The following is a 15,282-nucleotide window of genomic DNA, read 5'->3' on the forward strand; positions in this document are numbered from 1 at the left end:
AGGAGGAGGCGAACAGGGAGAGGAGAAGAGGGAAGGAACAGGGAATGGAAAAGAAAGGAGAAGGATGGTGAGGGAGGAGAGGTATAGAGAGGAGAAACTGGGATTAAGAAGGGAGAAGAGAGGAGGAGGAGGAGGAGGAAGAGAAAATGACGAAAAAAAAGATATGAAGAAAAAGGAAGGGAAAGGGAGGAAGAGGAAAAGAAGATGAAGAAAAGGAGGTGGAAAATCAAAATGGAGGAGAGGGAGGAAGAAGAGGAGAAGGAAAAGGAGAAAGAGGAGTAAGAGAAAGAGGAAAGACGATACGAAAAGAGGAACCAGGTGTGTATATGTGTGTGTGTGTGTGTGTGTGTGTGTGTGTGTGTGTGTGTGTGTGTGTGTGTGTGTGTGTGTGTGTGTGTGTGTGTGTGTCGCGTGTACACCTGCACCACACATTTAGGTATTCTTTTCGTTCTCTTCAAATATATTTTCCAAGTTTCTTATTATCTGTGCGACACCCCCCTCTCTGTCCCTCTCCCTCTCCCTCTCTCTCTCTCTCTCTCTCTCTCTCTCTCTCGTTGGTGATAATAACAATAACAACAAAAATAGGAGGCCAAAGTAAACCAGACTGCATTAACACTATTACCAACACCACCGCCACCGTAATCACTCCCACCACCACCACTATCACCACCATTACCACCACCATTACCACCACCATTACCACCGCCACCCTCTTTACTTCTCTCACCTTTCCTCTACTCCAACACGCTCGCGCCCTCGCCTCCTGAAAAGAGAAAAAGAGAATTACATAAAATTACAGGGCAGGGTCGACCACGCAGAGATGCCTTATTTAGACTAAGTGGTTCCTTCTTTTAACGCATTTACCTGCCACGCCTTAATTAACCCACACCTGCGGATTGGACAGGTAAAAGGTCACAGGTAACTTTTTTTAGAGGTGATGAGATGAGGTGTTGTCGAAATGTAATTATTGTTGTGTTTTCTTTGATAATGATATGTGTTGAGAATGAATAATCACTTTGTTAAAATTTATACTTTATTTAAATGTCAGAAATCTCCATCCCTATCTCTTTCTCTCTTTTTTTTTTCTCCGTCTGTCTACCTCATTTTCTGTGTCTGTGTCTACCTCATTTTCTGTGTCTGTGTCTACCTCATTGTCTGTGTCTGCCTGTCTGTCTGTCTCTATCTATTTGTCTCTGTCTGTCTGTCTGTCTGTCTGTCTGTCTGTCTGTCTGTCTGTCTGTCTGTCTGTCTGTCTGTCTGTCTGTCTGTCTGTCTGTCTGTCTGTCTGTCTGTCTGTCTGTCTGTCTGTCTGTCTGTCTGTCTCTGTCTGTCTGTCTGTCTGTCTGTCTGTCTGTCTGTCTCTCCGAGGTTAACTTATTATATTCATTCAATTTCCGAAAACAAATCGGCTGACAAAGTAATTGACATCGGTAATCCATTGCTTAATTCCATTCCTTTACACGTGTAGGTGGAATCTGATTGTGTTTAATAGCGTCCAACCTTCACTCCCATTACTGAATCCATTTAAATACGAGACGCGATGATTGCCACACCGCACTTCGTAACGTATCGCCGAGCTGCTGCAATCTTTTCACGCTTAATACTGGTAAACAGGTCAAGAATGTTTGCTGGGGAACAACAGTGTAAGCAAAAATCGAAGCCTTCTTGCACTCGGTCTCGTCCGCGGTGAGGAAAGAACGGCAGGATGGCGTGGCTGCTAAGCTGAGTGAACATTTAATTTTGGAACGTTGCCTTAATTTTGTGTGTGTGGGCGTTGACAAAGGCCCTTGGGATTTTTTTTAAACTCCTTTCACGGAATTGATTAGTTATGAAGCGAGTGAAGGCATGGGGGGGGGGGAGAGAGAGAGAGAGAGAGAGAGAGAGAGAGAGACATGATATACAAGCAAATGAGAGGCCTGGGAATGAGGCAAACACACGCCAACACACACACACACACACACACACACACACACACACACACACACACACACACACACACACACACACACACACACACACACACACACACACACACCTTCATAACACAGGTATTTTGCGGCACGCTTGACATGCTTTCGGTCTTGCCTCTCGGGACATTTCGTTTTTCATTTTTTATGGCACAGTAAAAAGTTTTTAATTAAGTAAAGAAAACACGCGAATGACACCGAGAGATAGAATTTTTATCACGTACTAAAAAATCTTGATATTCCTCTAAAAACAACACGCCTCCTTTTTATTCTCTTTATTCCTCTCCTAAAACACTATATCACTCCCCGCTGAAACTTATTAAACCTGCAGGAAGCACACGCAAGACACGGTAATGGTGTTTGCAGAAGTAAATTAATCACCAAAATTAAAACACGCAATTGTTTCAGCTTCCGCCTAATGCTCCGTGTTTCTGTATGTTAAAATTCATTATTATTCGCGAGAGAAAGAGAGAAGTTTGTAAAGTTTCGTATAGTCGGCGCAACATCTGTGGTCATATGCCGGAGAGAGACAGAAGGGGAAGGAATTATAGGAGAAGGGAACAGATCGCAGGTGACGGGACACAACCCCCGATTAATACCTGGTACCCATTCACAGCTGGGTGGATAGGGGCGTAAGGTATCGGAAAAGCCGCCCAAATTTTTCCACTCAGCCAGGGAATCGAACCCGGGCTCTCTTGGTTGTGAGCCGAGTGTGCTAACCACTGCACCACGAAGTCCCCTGAGAAAGAGAGAAAAGGCATAAATATTCAAGCCTTTCCTTTCTCCTTAACCCAGAAGACTCTTATATTGAATCACGTCAGCATTACCATTAAACTTGAAAAACATGTCTGCCTTCCGTTAACTTGTGAATTAGTTTAAAAATGCAGATGTACACAAATATTAATCTTTTCCTATTCCTTTCTCTGTTCCCCTTCATTCTCCCCGTCTACATCCTGCTTCTCGTCCCTCTCATCCCCTTCTTCTTCCTTCCCTTCCCTTCTCTCTCCCCTTCGCTTTTCTCTCCTTCCCTCTCCATCCTAATCCATTCCCCTAATTTTTCTACTTCGTCATATAATTTTTCTTCTCTTTCTTTTAATTCTTTGTTCTTGTTATTATTTGTTTTTATTCATCTTGTTCTTCTTGTCCCAACTTTTAATTTCCTTTTCTCTTCACTTTGTTTTCCATTCCTCTTAATCCTGATCCATCCTTTATTATTTCTTACTAATATCATTCTTCTTCATCGTCTGATCATCCTCTTTCTGTTCTTAGTTTTCGTTCTTCATGTTCTTATTCTTGTTCCTTCCCTCTCTTCCCTTCGCTTCCTTTCCTTCTCCATTCTGCTCCATTCTCATAATTTTTCTTCTTTGTCATATCATTTTACCATTCTTCTTCCTATTATCATTCTCTCTCTTGATCTTGTTTTTTGTTCTTCTTCTTGTTCTCTTTCTCCTGGTCTTCTTCCTCATATCATCCCAAAATTCTTCTTCCTCTCATCATTCTCTCCTGTTCTCGTATTTTTGTTTTGTTTTTTTGTTTTCCTATTCCACTTCTATGATTCTTCTTTATCATTCCATCTTTTTCTTCTTTTTGTTTTCGTCCTTCATCATATCATCCCATCATTCTTCCTCTCATCGTTTTTCTCCTTGTTCTTCTTGTTTTTAGTTTTCTTCTTGGTCTTGTTTTTTCTGTTCCTTTACCTCATTTCAGTGTCGTTCTTCTTATTATTGCCTTCTTGTTCTTGTTTTTGTTATTCATGTCCTTGTTCTCCGTGTTCCTGCTCCTCGTGTTCTTGTTTTTGTGCTTGGTATCTTCTTCCCCTTACTCTTCTTCGTGTTCTTGTCCTTGTTGTTCTCCTCATCACCACCCCGGGTCACACCGATGGAATGGATGCGTGGGAGAATAACATTTTCGACCGTCATCAAAGTCCACGTATTATACAATCTGGCTGTGTTAAAATTTATGAACAGATTATACAACACGTGTCAAAGGTGAGTGGTTGTCTCTCTCTGTCTCTCTGTCTCTCTCTCTCTCTCTCTCTCTCTCTCTCTCTCTCTCTCTCTCTCTCTCTCTCTCTCTCTCTCTCCGGGTCCTTTCTCTCCGGCCCTTTCTCCCTCTTACTCTTTCCTTCCTACCCTATTCCTCTCACCCTTCCTCATTCTTCTTTCCTTCTAGTTTATCTCTTTTACGACTCTTTTATCTCCCTTTTTCCATCCTTCATTCCATCCCTCTTCATCTCACCCTCTTTCTCTATTCTCCCCTTTCTCTCGCTTCCTAATCTTCCACTCTTCCTCTCACTCTCTCACTCCCTCTCTCTCTTGTCTCCTACTCTTCATCTCCCAACTTACTTCTCTCCTCCTTCCTCCATCTCTCTCTTCCTTGTCTCCCTTTCTCTCTCTCTCTCTCTCTCTCTCTCCCTCTCTCTCCCTCCCTCTCTCTCTCTCTCTCTCTCTCTCTCTCTCTCTCTCTCTCTCTCTCTCTCTCCCTTCCCCCTCCCTCCCTCCCTCCCTCCCGTTAGAAAGATCTTTACTGAAACCAATTTTGCTTCGGAATTTTGAGGGAGATGAATAAAAACATCACGCTCGCATGGCTTCACCTGATTTCTCTCTCGTGTCACATTTTTAGCTTTCATGACGTTAATACAATTTTTTTCCATCGTGTTGCAGGCTTTTCTTATTTATGTATTTTTGTTTTTTTCTTATGGCACTGGAGGAAGAAGTTGTTAAGGGCGAAACGAGTGGAAAAGGCTCCTTAAAATCACTGCTCTCAAAAGAAGGGAAGAGGAACATTTTTTTTTCATGGTGTTGCAGGCTTTTATTGTTTATTTATTATTATTTATCTTACGACACAGGAGGCAGAAGCTGTTAAGGGCAAGAACGAATGGAAAAAGACCCTCAAAATCACTGCTCTTAAAAGGATAACAGAATAAGGTGCGAAATAGAGGTTGTGACACGGTGGGAGAAATATGGTGATAGTTCCTACTCTGTTCTGCCTCCGCCTTAAAAAAAAGAAAATAAGTCGAAATACCACAAAAAAAATACTCTTCTCTGTTTGCGTCCACGATGATATTAAATTTACGACTAAGTTATTATCATTATTATTTACGACCAGTTATTATTAGGTGGAAAAAGTTGTTAAGGGCAAAAAATGAACGGAAAAAGGACCCTCAAAATCACTACTCTCAAAAGGATGACAGGAGGAGTTGTAAGATAAAGATTCCGATACAGTTGGAGAAATGTTTTAATTGTCTCTACTTGTTCATTTCTTGCTCTGCTTCCTTCACCTTGAAAAAAACTAAAGAAAAAACAAAAAACAGTTTGCTAAAAAAAACCCTGAATATTCTCTGTTTGGGTCTACGGCAGTGTTGAAATTATGACCAAGTTAATAGTAGTGTAAAAGGTCAATGCTAATGTTAGGGGGAATATGTTAATGGGGAGAAGAGAGTTTGCTAATGGTTACCTGTTGAGATATTAATAGTGTAACAGTCTCTCTCTCTCTCTCTCTCTCTCTCTCTCTCTCTCTCTCTCTCTCTCTCTCTCTCTCTCTCTCTCTCTCTCTCTCTCTCTCTCTCTCTCTCTCTCTCTCTCTCTCTGTTAATTCTAGCTTATATTAATTAATGTTTGGGTTACCTTGAGTGTTAATAACAATGCCATGTATACCAACTTTGTGTGTGTGTGTGTGTGTGTGTGTGTGTGTGTGTGTGTGTGTGTGTGTGTGTGTGTGTGTGTGTGTGTGTGTGTGTGTGTGTGTGTGTGTGTGTGTGTGTGTGTGTGTGTGTGTGTGTGTGTGCGTTCTTTTATGGGAAGAAAAAAAAAGGACAGGAAGTGAAAAATATGTCATGAGGATTACGGTAAAGAAGGAGAGAGAGGAAATGGAAAATAAGTAGAGGAAGGAGGAATAGGAAGAGAAGGACAAAGAATGAAAGGAGAAATACAATAAAAATAATGAAGACCAATAACACAAGAAACGGTCAGGAGAATGTGAAGCAAAAGAAACAGAAGGAAGAGGAGCAGGAAGAGGAAGTGGAGGAGAAAAAAGAAACAAAGAAGAGCAGGCAGCAGAATACCTGTTGGCTCATTGCGAGGCTTCCTGCTTTAACGATTTCATCAATACGGAGGAGGAGGAGGAGGAGGAGGAGGAGGAGGAGGAGAGAGAAGGGGAGAACGTGGAAATTAATAAATGAATCAATTAATACTGTTAGATAATGAGAGAGAGAGAGAGAGAGAGAGAGAGAGAGAGAGAGAGAGAAATATATATGTGAAAGAAATAAAGAAAACGGGGGTAGACTCGACCAAAGATTTTCAAGTCGACGTTTACACCACCGCGTTTTCTGTCCCTCTCTTAAGACCGTTCCTCTTGCCCCTACGGCGGACGGTCACCCTTCTCCTCCCTTCTCCCTTTTCCCTACGCCTCTTCTCCCTTGCATTTCCCTGTTCACCCTCACCCTTGTCCACTAACCTAACGCCCCTCCTTTTCCCTCCCCCCTCCGTTTCCCTTCTCTCCCTTCTTCCCTCCCTCCCCTCCTCCCTCCTTGGCTTCGTTCCCATCCAAGACTGTCTTGTAACAATGGAATTCCTCGTTTTTATTTCTCTCTCTCTCTCTCTCTCTCTCTCTCTCTCTCTCTCTCTCTCTCACATTAAAGAAAGTAGTAGTAGTAGTAGTAGTTGTAGTAGTAGTTGTAGTAGTAGTTGTAGTTGTAGCAGTAGTAGTGGTGGTGGTGGTGGTGGTGGTAGAGGTAGTGGTGATGGTGGTGGTCGTAACAACTTTTGAAGCACCAGTAATAATGGATAAGAGAATAATACTCGTACTATTCCTCTTTAGCATTATTCATCCGCCTCTCGCTCTCCTCACTCACAAGCTTTTCAACAGTTTTCGTCCGCAACTTATGATGAATATTATGTGAAAAAACTTTTGCATAAATTTCATATTCCGTTTTTCTTTCTTTCCGTTTTGACCCAAAGTTCATTTCCCATTCCTTAAAATTTGTGAACGATTCTTTTTGCATAAATTCAAACTTTGAGGAACATGCGTGTAATAGCAACGTAGTATTCTTACACACACACACACACACACACACACACACACACACACACACACACACACACACACACACACACACACACACACACACACACACAAGGTAGCTCATCATTCATATCTAACTTTCCATAATTTTTTCAGCATTTTTCTTACTTGGTTATTCATACCTGAGGTTTAAATGCTTATTTGTGCAATATACACACTTAAAATGTTTAATGTTTTTATTATTTTTATTATAAGTTGTGATTTGAATGTTTCTGGAAAATATTAAATTAAGTGCGGGTTTTTCTTTGTACATTTTTGCTAAAAGTTTTAATTGTAAATTCCAAGAACTTGCGGCCATTTCCAGCTAAAATAATAAACTAGCTGGATATCTACTTTACTTTCTGTGTTGAAATTCAAACACTCCTGGGAGGAAAACTGTGCAGCATTTCTTATAAAAAATATTGATCACTAGCTTTAAGATATTGAAGATATTTTTCAGCTTAAAAATGAGTAATTCAGTACCTGTTTACTATTGGTAGCACAATGTGACTTGCCGACTTATGTAATAAACTGTTCAGCATTTCTTTCAAGCATTTAAATTAACTTCTTGGAACTTGTAATAATTTCCAGATACATGAAAAAAAGAGGAATATCGAGTCACGTTGATCGGTAGCCATGATGCTAATAGATAACGATAGAAAAACGAGATCAGTATTTCTCATTCAAACATCTTAACCACACGCAAATGTTGAGAAACTATAACCATCTGTAGCTACATAAGTAAAATGTTAGTTGAATATATACTTGATTTTAATACGCTATCAACTATTTCATTATTTCTATAAAAGTTTCATTTACTTCGTAGGAGCGTGCGGCACATTGCGGGACTTACTCTTTCTTTTTTTTCTTTTACAGCAGAGGAGTCAGTTCAAGGGCATAAAAAACGGAGAGCAATGTGAAAAAAGCCCGCTACTCACTGGTCCTAAAAAGAGTTAGAGGAGTGGCCGAAAGATACCTCAATTTCGGGAGGAGAGGTGTCCTGATACCCTCTGTTTAGCTCAAGGTCTGCCTCATGTTACTAGACAAAAGAAAACTTCATAAACTCCCAGAAGTTCCGCCAATTCCCGGCCTTCATCGGGTCAGCGCCATCTGCACTTCGGTTCCTCAAGTAAAAAGAGCGAAAGGGATTCCTGCGCCCCCTGAGCCTTCCTTCCTTAAAGTTACGAGGAAGATAATTAAGATTTTTCTCTTCCGAGGTTATGAATACGTTTGGGGGCACTAATCTCTCTCTCTCTCTCTCTCTCTCTCTCTCTCTCTCTCTCTCTCTCTCTCTCTCTCTCTCTCTCTCTCTCTCTCTCTCTCTCTCTTTGCTGGTCTGTCTGTTTCTCCGTCTGAGTATACGTTTATTTAACTTCCTAACACTATTTTTCTTAGTTCGTGTGTCTCTTTTTGTCTGTTTGTCTATGTCTGTTACCATTCTCTCTCTCTCTCTCTCTCTCTCTCTCTCTCTCTCTCTCTCTCTCTCTCTCTCTCTCTCTCTCTCTCTCTCTCTCTCTCTCTCTCTCTCTCTCTACCCCCAATCCCCTTGTAAATAAAGTTCCCTCTGTCAATACCTCCAAATGGACCCCAAATAAATTCCTCGGAAAAAAGGGTGAATTTTTACACTAAGATGATGACTTGGCGAGGGACGAGAGGGGCGATAAAAAGGGGGAATAAAGAGGGAAAGAAAATGATAAAAGAAAAGGAATAAAGGGAGTAAGAAAAGGACGAAAGGGACCGGTATATGAAGGGGGAATAATGAGGGAAAGAAAACGATAAAACAGAAGGAGAGAATGGAAGAAAATAGGAATTGAAAAAGGGAAAATAGGGATGAACAACTATAAAAACGATAAAACGGAAGGAGAAATAAGAAAAAAACATAAGAACATAAGAGAGAGAGAGAGAGAGAGAATTAACGATAATCTGAAAAAAGTACTTCCGATAAAATTCTCTCTCTCTCTCTCTCTCTCTCTCTCTCTCTAAGCTGATATATTTTTCACATTAGCTTCTTAGCATTTTCACTTTCCTTTCACTCCACATTCTAACTGTCTGTCTGTCTCTCTGCCTCTGTCTGTCTGTCTGTTGTCTGTCTATCTCTGTCTGTCTCTGTGTCTGTCTGTACGTGTGTCTGTCTGTATTTGTCTGACTCTCTCTCTCTCTCTCTCTCTCTGTCTCTGTCTCTCTCTCTCTCTCTGTCTCTCTCTCTCTCTCTCTCTCTCTCTCTCTCTCTCTCTCTCTCTCTCTCTCTCTCTCTCTCTCTCTCAAACTCACTCGGAGACAATGGCGGTCCGGTCCGAGTCCTAATTACGTGGTTTGGTTAATCTCGCTTAATTAAGGAAAAGTAAGGACAAGGGACGCCGGATCTCGACTCTAATGGAATGGATTAAGGCGGGGGTTTAATTTTTGCTGCTGAACCCCTCTCTCTCTCTCTCTCTCTCTCTCTCTCTCTCTCTCTCTCTCTCTCTCTCTCTCTCTCTCTCTCTCTCTCTCTCTCTCTCTCTCTCTCTCTCTCTCTCTCATCCTCATCTATTCCTTCTCTTCATCACTTCTACTTTCCTACCCTTCCACTCTCTCTCCCTTCCATACGTTCCCTTTTTCTCCTTGTCTCTATTCTCTCCTTCCCTCTACAAGATCTCTCTCTCCTTCTCTCTTTCCTCCTCCTAACCTTTCCTTCCCCCATTTCCTTCCCTTTGCCTCCTCTTTCCTCGCTGGTGTCCTTTCCTTCCCTCCACGCACTCTCCTCTTTCCTCCTTCCTCCTTTCCTCCTCCTACCCTTCCTTCCTTCCTTCCGTCTTCCGTCTCTCATCTCCCTTAAACTCCATCATTCCACTCCTCTTACTCTCTCTCCCCTTCCTTTCCTTTCCTTCCTTATACATGACTAGATATGTAGATAAATAAATAAAGGAGTCAATAGGTGGGTATAAGGAAAGATAAGGTAAATAAGGATGGTTATATAATGTTAATAGATAATCGGATGTAAAAATAGATGGATAGATAGATGTATAGAGAGGAAACAGATACACGGAAAGACATATTAAGTGAGATCATTTGCATTTCCACGTAAACTTTCTAACTTGAATTCAAGCAGAAAATTCAACGTTATGATACCCAAGACGGAACGGAGGAAGAGGAGGAGGAGGAGGAGGAGGAGGAGGAGAATAAATGGAGGAAGAGCCTGGAAAGAGAAAATAGGTATGGAGGAGGAGGAGGAAGAAGGGGGAGGAGGAGGAGAAATGACTGAGAGGAAGAGGACAAGAATAAAGATGATGCTGAATAAGAGGATAAGGAAGAAGAAGAGTTATACGAGGAGGAGGAGGAGGAGGAGGAGAAAGGAAGAGAAAGGAGGAAGACGAGGTGGTGATGGAGGTGGTGGTCTGGCGTCGCGAGGAGGGTAAAGGAGGAGAAGGAGGAGGAGGAGGAGGAGGAGGAGGAGGAGGAGGAGGAGGATTTGATACACCGCCACCATCACCGTGAGGGATTGCACCTTTTGAGTCACCCATCACACGACTCCTCACTCCCTCCTTCCTTCCTTTCTCTCCTTCTTCCCTCCTTCTGTCTTTCCTTACCTCCTCTCCTTCCCCTTCTCTCCTTCCTTCCTTTACCTCACAGACATTATTCTCTCTCTCTCTCTCTCTCTCTCTCTCTCTCTCTCTCTCTCTCTCTCTCTCTCTTCCCCTAAGTCCTTTCAGTCTGCGGTTGCTTTCTTTCATCAGCTCTTTTACAGCCATCAGTGTCGAGAGAGAGAGAGAGAGAGAGAGAGAGAGAGAGAGAGAGAGAGAGAGAGAGAGAGAGAGAGAGAGAGAGAGAGAGAGAGAGAGAGAGAGAGAGAGAGAATTTTCCAGAGGTTTCTTATGTAACGTCTATATCTCTTCATCATTCTCTTCCTTTTCCTTCTCTCCTTCCATATCTCTTTCTCTTCACTATCTTTTTCTCTTCCCACTTCTGTTCTTTGTCACCCTCATTCTCTTTCCTTCTCTTCTCCTAAATCTGTCTTTCTCCTAGCTCATTCTTCTCTTCCCTCTTCTCTTCATTGTCATCCTTTTCCTTTTTCCCTCTCTCCTCCGCTATCTTTCTCTTCACTAACTTGTTCTCCTCTCACTTTTCTTGGTCACTCTCTTCCTTTTCTTTTCTCTTCACATCTCTCTTCATTGTTTCTCCTTCCCTCCCCATTTCTCTTTATCATCCTATTCCCCTTTCCCTAGCTTCTCCTATGTCTGTTTCTCTTTACAATCTTCTCTTTTTCTTCCCAGTTTTCTTTGTAATCTTCTTCCTGTTTCACTGTCGCTCTTTAATACATTTTCCTCTCCCCCACTCCTCTTCTTTGTCTTCCTCCTCCTCTTCTGTATCATTCCGTTCAGCATCTTCTCCTACTCTGCCTACTTCTCTTCCTCTTACCTTCTCTCCTCACATATCTCTTCCTCTTCCCTTCTCTCCTCACATATCTCTTTCTCTTCCTGTGTGCATCCCCCGGTTTTTGCGTCAACGTCCCACTCATCCTCTTCCTCTTCGTGATAAATTAATTTGCAGCAAGACGGCCATTAATATCATAAACTTATTCATCCATTCCGCGCTCTACCCGAACTTGGCGACACAATTCCGAAATAGAAATATTGGATAATTAAGTCACGCAAATAATAATGAAATAAGTGAATGCGTAAAAGAAAGTAAAGTGGCTGAATACATAACGAAGAGAGAGAGAGAGAGAGAGAGAGAGAGAGAGAGAGAGAGAGAGAGAGAGAGAGAGAGAGAGAGAGAGAGAGAGAGAGAGAGAGAGAGAGAGAGAGAGAGAGAGCAGTGGATAGGAGAAGGCTCTAGGGGGAAGAGGACACGGGCAGAATTATGATAGGAGGAGGAGGAGAAGGAGGAGGAAAGGGAGAAAGATGAGGAGGATATGCATCGAGGAACATACGTAAAGGAAGGAGGAGGAGGAGGAAGGGGAGGAAGAGGAGGAAGAGGAGGAGGAAGAGGTGGAATAGGATATGCAACAAATGTAGAGAGAATAATATACAGTGAAGGACGAGGAGGAGGAAGAGGAGGAAGAGGAAGAAGAGGAAGAAGAGGAGGAAGTCGAAAAGCAACAAACACACATACAATTATATACAGTGAAGGACGAAAGGGAGGAAGAAGAGGAAGAAGATGAAGATGAAGAAGAGGAAGAGGAGGAAGCGGAGGAAGAAGAGGAGGGGAGGCAGACTTTGTGATGGAAACGTACCCTTGGCATTGTCTCCAGGCGACGATAATGAGGATTGAAGCCCTTTGGATGCTGGATGGTGCCGGGATGAGGAATCAGGAGGAGAAGGAGGAGGGGAGGAGGAAGATGAGGAGGAGGAGTGGGGGAGGAGGAAGATGAGGAGGAGGAAGATGAGGAGGAGGAGGAAGGGAGGAGGAAGATGAGGAGGAGGAGGAAGGGAGGAGGAAGATGAGGAGGAGGAGGAAGGGAGGAGGAAGATGAGGAGGAGGAGTGGGGAAGGAGGAAGATGAGGAGGAGGAGGAAGATGAGGAGGAGGAGTGTATTCTAAAGGAAGCAGTAAAAGAAACGATAAGAGGATGAAGAAGAGAAAGGAAAGGAAGAGAAAAAATAAGAAAAAATGAATGATTAAAAAAAAAGAAGACATGAGAAAGAAAGACGTGTGTGTGTGTGTGTGTGTGTGTGTGTGTGTGTGTGTGTGTGTGTGTGTGTGTGTGTGTGTGTGTGTGTGTGTGTGTGTGTGTGTGTGTGTGTGTGTGTGTGTGTGTAAATGCATCTATAAGTAGGTGTGTGGAAATGTGTGTGTGTGTGTGTGTGTGTGTGTGTGTGTGTGTGTGTGTGTGTGTGTGTGTGTGTTTCACGTCGTATGTATATTACCTGCTTCCTCTCAAATGAGCGTGCATGTGCGTGTGCGTGCGTGCGTGCATGTCAGTGTGCGTGTAATTACGGGCCGGATCCGTCGTCATGGAATTCATAAAACACCGTCTGACTCGCGCATTAAGTTTCAATTAAAATAAAATTAGTCAGCCATCAAACGCGTCTTGTGCCCCGACGATTAATTGGCCTCGATCCGGCGGGCGTGGAGTGTGTGTGTGTGTGTGTGTGTGTGTGTGTGTGTGTGTGTGTGTGTGTGTGTGTGTGTGTTCATGTGTGTGTAAGGGAGGGAGAAAGGGGGAGGGGGGAGGAAGTGTGACGAAGAGACTAAGGGAAGGTTTAGAGAGTCTTATCAAGGGCTGAATATGTAAGGTGGACAGGTAAGGGAAGGGACAGAAGTTCTCATTGAAGGCTGAATATGTAAGGGAAAGGATAAGGAAGGGGACGGAGACAACACACACACACACACACACACAACACAACACGACACAGCACGACACGACATGACGCGATACGACACGACACGCAGCTTCCACACGTCATTCCTTCCTTCATTCCTCCATGGCATCTATTTCAGCTCCAGCTCGGCGGCGTGTCAGGTGGTAGGCAGGTAAGTCAATTATTAAGCCGCCGTGCATGCTAATCACCGCCCCGTCCCAAATACCTTACCTGTCAACATCCGGAGCACCTGACGAGACCTGTGTATCTATGTTTACCTGGCGCGGGATCAACAGTTTACAGGTATGTGTGTCGGGTTTTATGAGGCGTCTAATTGGGCAGGTGTGAGGACGTGTGGGTGTGTTGATTGTGTTGTTTCGGAGCGGCGGCGGTGGTGGTGGTCGCGGTTATTGTTATTATTTGTATTAGTATTTGTATTACTATTTGTGTTCGTATCAGTAAAAGTTGGTGTTGCTCTTGTAGTGGTAGTAGTAGTAGTAAAAGTAATTTAAAATACGTAATAGTACCGTTAATATTAAAATCTAAGACTAACGCAATAAGTTCACGTAATATGAAGATTCTAAATATCTCAAATCCTTAATAAAAAGATGACATGTAAAAGCAGGCAGCGTTAAAAATCAATCTTAATTAACAGCATATAAAATCAAAGTTCAGTTCTATTTATTTTCATTTCAGTTCCTCTTCAACACCCAATTCTATGCGTAATGCCTTGAGCTCGATATTTTGGAAGCTTTACCTCAAGTCTTAATGGAACTCTATTCAAACCTCTGCATTGAGCCTAGCCTCTGCCAGCCACTCTGTATCTGCCGGCGCCGAATAAGCTTAGATTCAATAAGGGCACAGACACGAACCGACAGATGAGTTGAAGAGACTTAGAAATCATGCGTTGAATTCAAACCTTACAGATTTCTTCATAAGTTAGATAAATTCACAGGCTAAGGAGGACAGGCGGTGCTAAGTTCACAGGAGCTGGCCCACGTAAACTGACTGGCTTCTTGCAGACTACTTACGATCTTAAGTTCTTATATCCTTGCACTGAGCTAACATTATCAAGGTTTTGCCGTGTTGCAGAGGCAGAAGTGTTGCAGGCTAGTAGGGAGAGGTGGGGAGGGAGAGTGGGGAGGAGAGAGGAGAGGGAGAAGAGGAGGGGAGGGAGAGACAGGAGGAAGGGAGGATTGGTATGAGGCGTAAGAGAATAGGAAGGGAAGGAGGAGAGAGAGGAGAGGAAAGGAGGATTGGAAGGGGGACTAGGAGGGATGGGAGGGAGGGAGGGATAGGGGATAAGAAAGGGGTAGGAGTGAGAAGAGAGGAAAAGGAAAGAAGAAGGGAAGGGAAAGGGGACAGAGAAAGGGAGCGGTGAAGAAAGAGAGAAAGAGGGAGAGTAAGGTATTGAGATAGATATGGGCAGGGAGAGGGAGGGAAGGGAAGAAGTGGAAGGAAAAAAGGGAGCAGTGAGGAAGGAGAGGAAAAGAGGGTGTGAGATAGGGAAATAGAGGGGAAGAGGGGAAGGAAAGGGGGGGGGGTTGAGGTGAGTGCTGTAAATGGGTGGGAGGGAGGAGAGGGGGAGGAAATGGTCAAAGTTTTTTCCTCCTCATTTCTTTCTTCCTCTTTTCTTTATTTTCCTCGGCTCAGGGTTTCGGGTTGTGTTCATATTTCATGCAACTTTGCCGGTTTGTTTTTATTTCTTCATTTTTTCTTTTCTTTCTTTTCTTCTTTTTTTTGGGGGGGCGTGAAAGGTTAAATAAGTTTGGGTTCGTTTTCTTCTCATTACTAGATTTTTTTTTTCTTATTCTTTCTGTATTTTTTTTGGTGCATTAACGAAGACTTTTTTTTTCTGTTAATTGTCTTCGTTTTGTTTTTACTTCTATCTTACTTTTTTCTCATTTTTCTTTTTTCGCCTCCTTCCTCAAGAAACTCAAGTCGGCGGGATTAGGCTGCAATCTGACAGCGTGG

The 15,282-nt window shown here is 42.9% G+C and overlaps 1 long non-coding RNA gene across 2 annotated transcripts in view; it reads right to left on the reverse strand.

Moving 5' to 3' along the window:
- Positions 1–15,282, reverse strand: part of LOC126985519 (uncharacterized) — a 151,659-nt gene that overhangs the window by 34,001 nt on the left and 102,376 nt on the right. Inside the window, exon 4 of one of the 2 annotated variants that reach the window (XR_007738772.1) lies at positions 728–763. The exons of the other annotated variant lie outside the window; for it this stretch is intronic. This is a non-coding gene — a long non-coding RNA (uncharacterized LOC126985519). The remainder of the gene's footprint in view (positions 1–727; positions 764–15,282) is intronic. 2 annotated transcript variants of the gene reach the window in all.

The sequence above is a fragment of the Eriocheir sinensis genome, chromosome 5 (assembly GCF_024679095.1).
Source record: "Eriocheir sinensis breed Jianghai 21 chromosome 5, ASM2467909v1, whole genome shotgun sequence".
In the NCBI taxonomy this organism is placed as follows: domain Eukaryota; kingdom Metazoa; phylum Arthropoda; class Malacostraca; order Decapoda; family Varunidae; genus Eriocheir; species Eriocheir sinensis.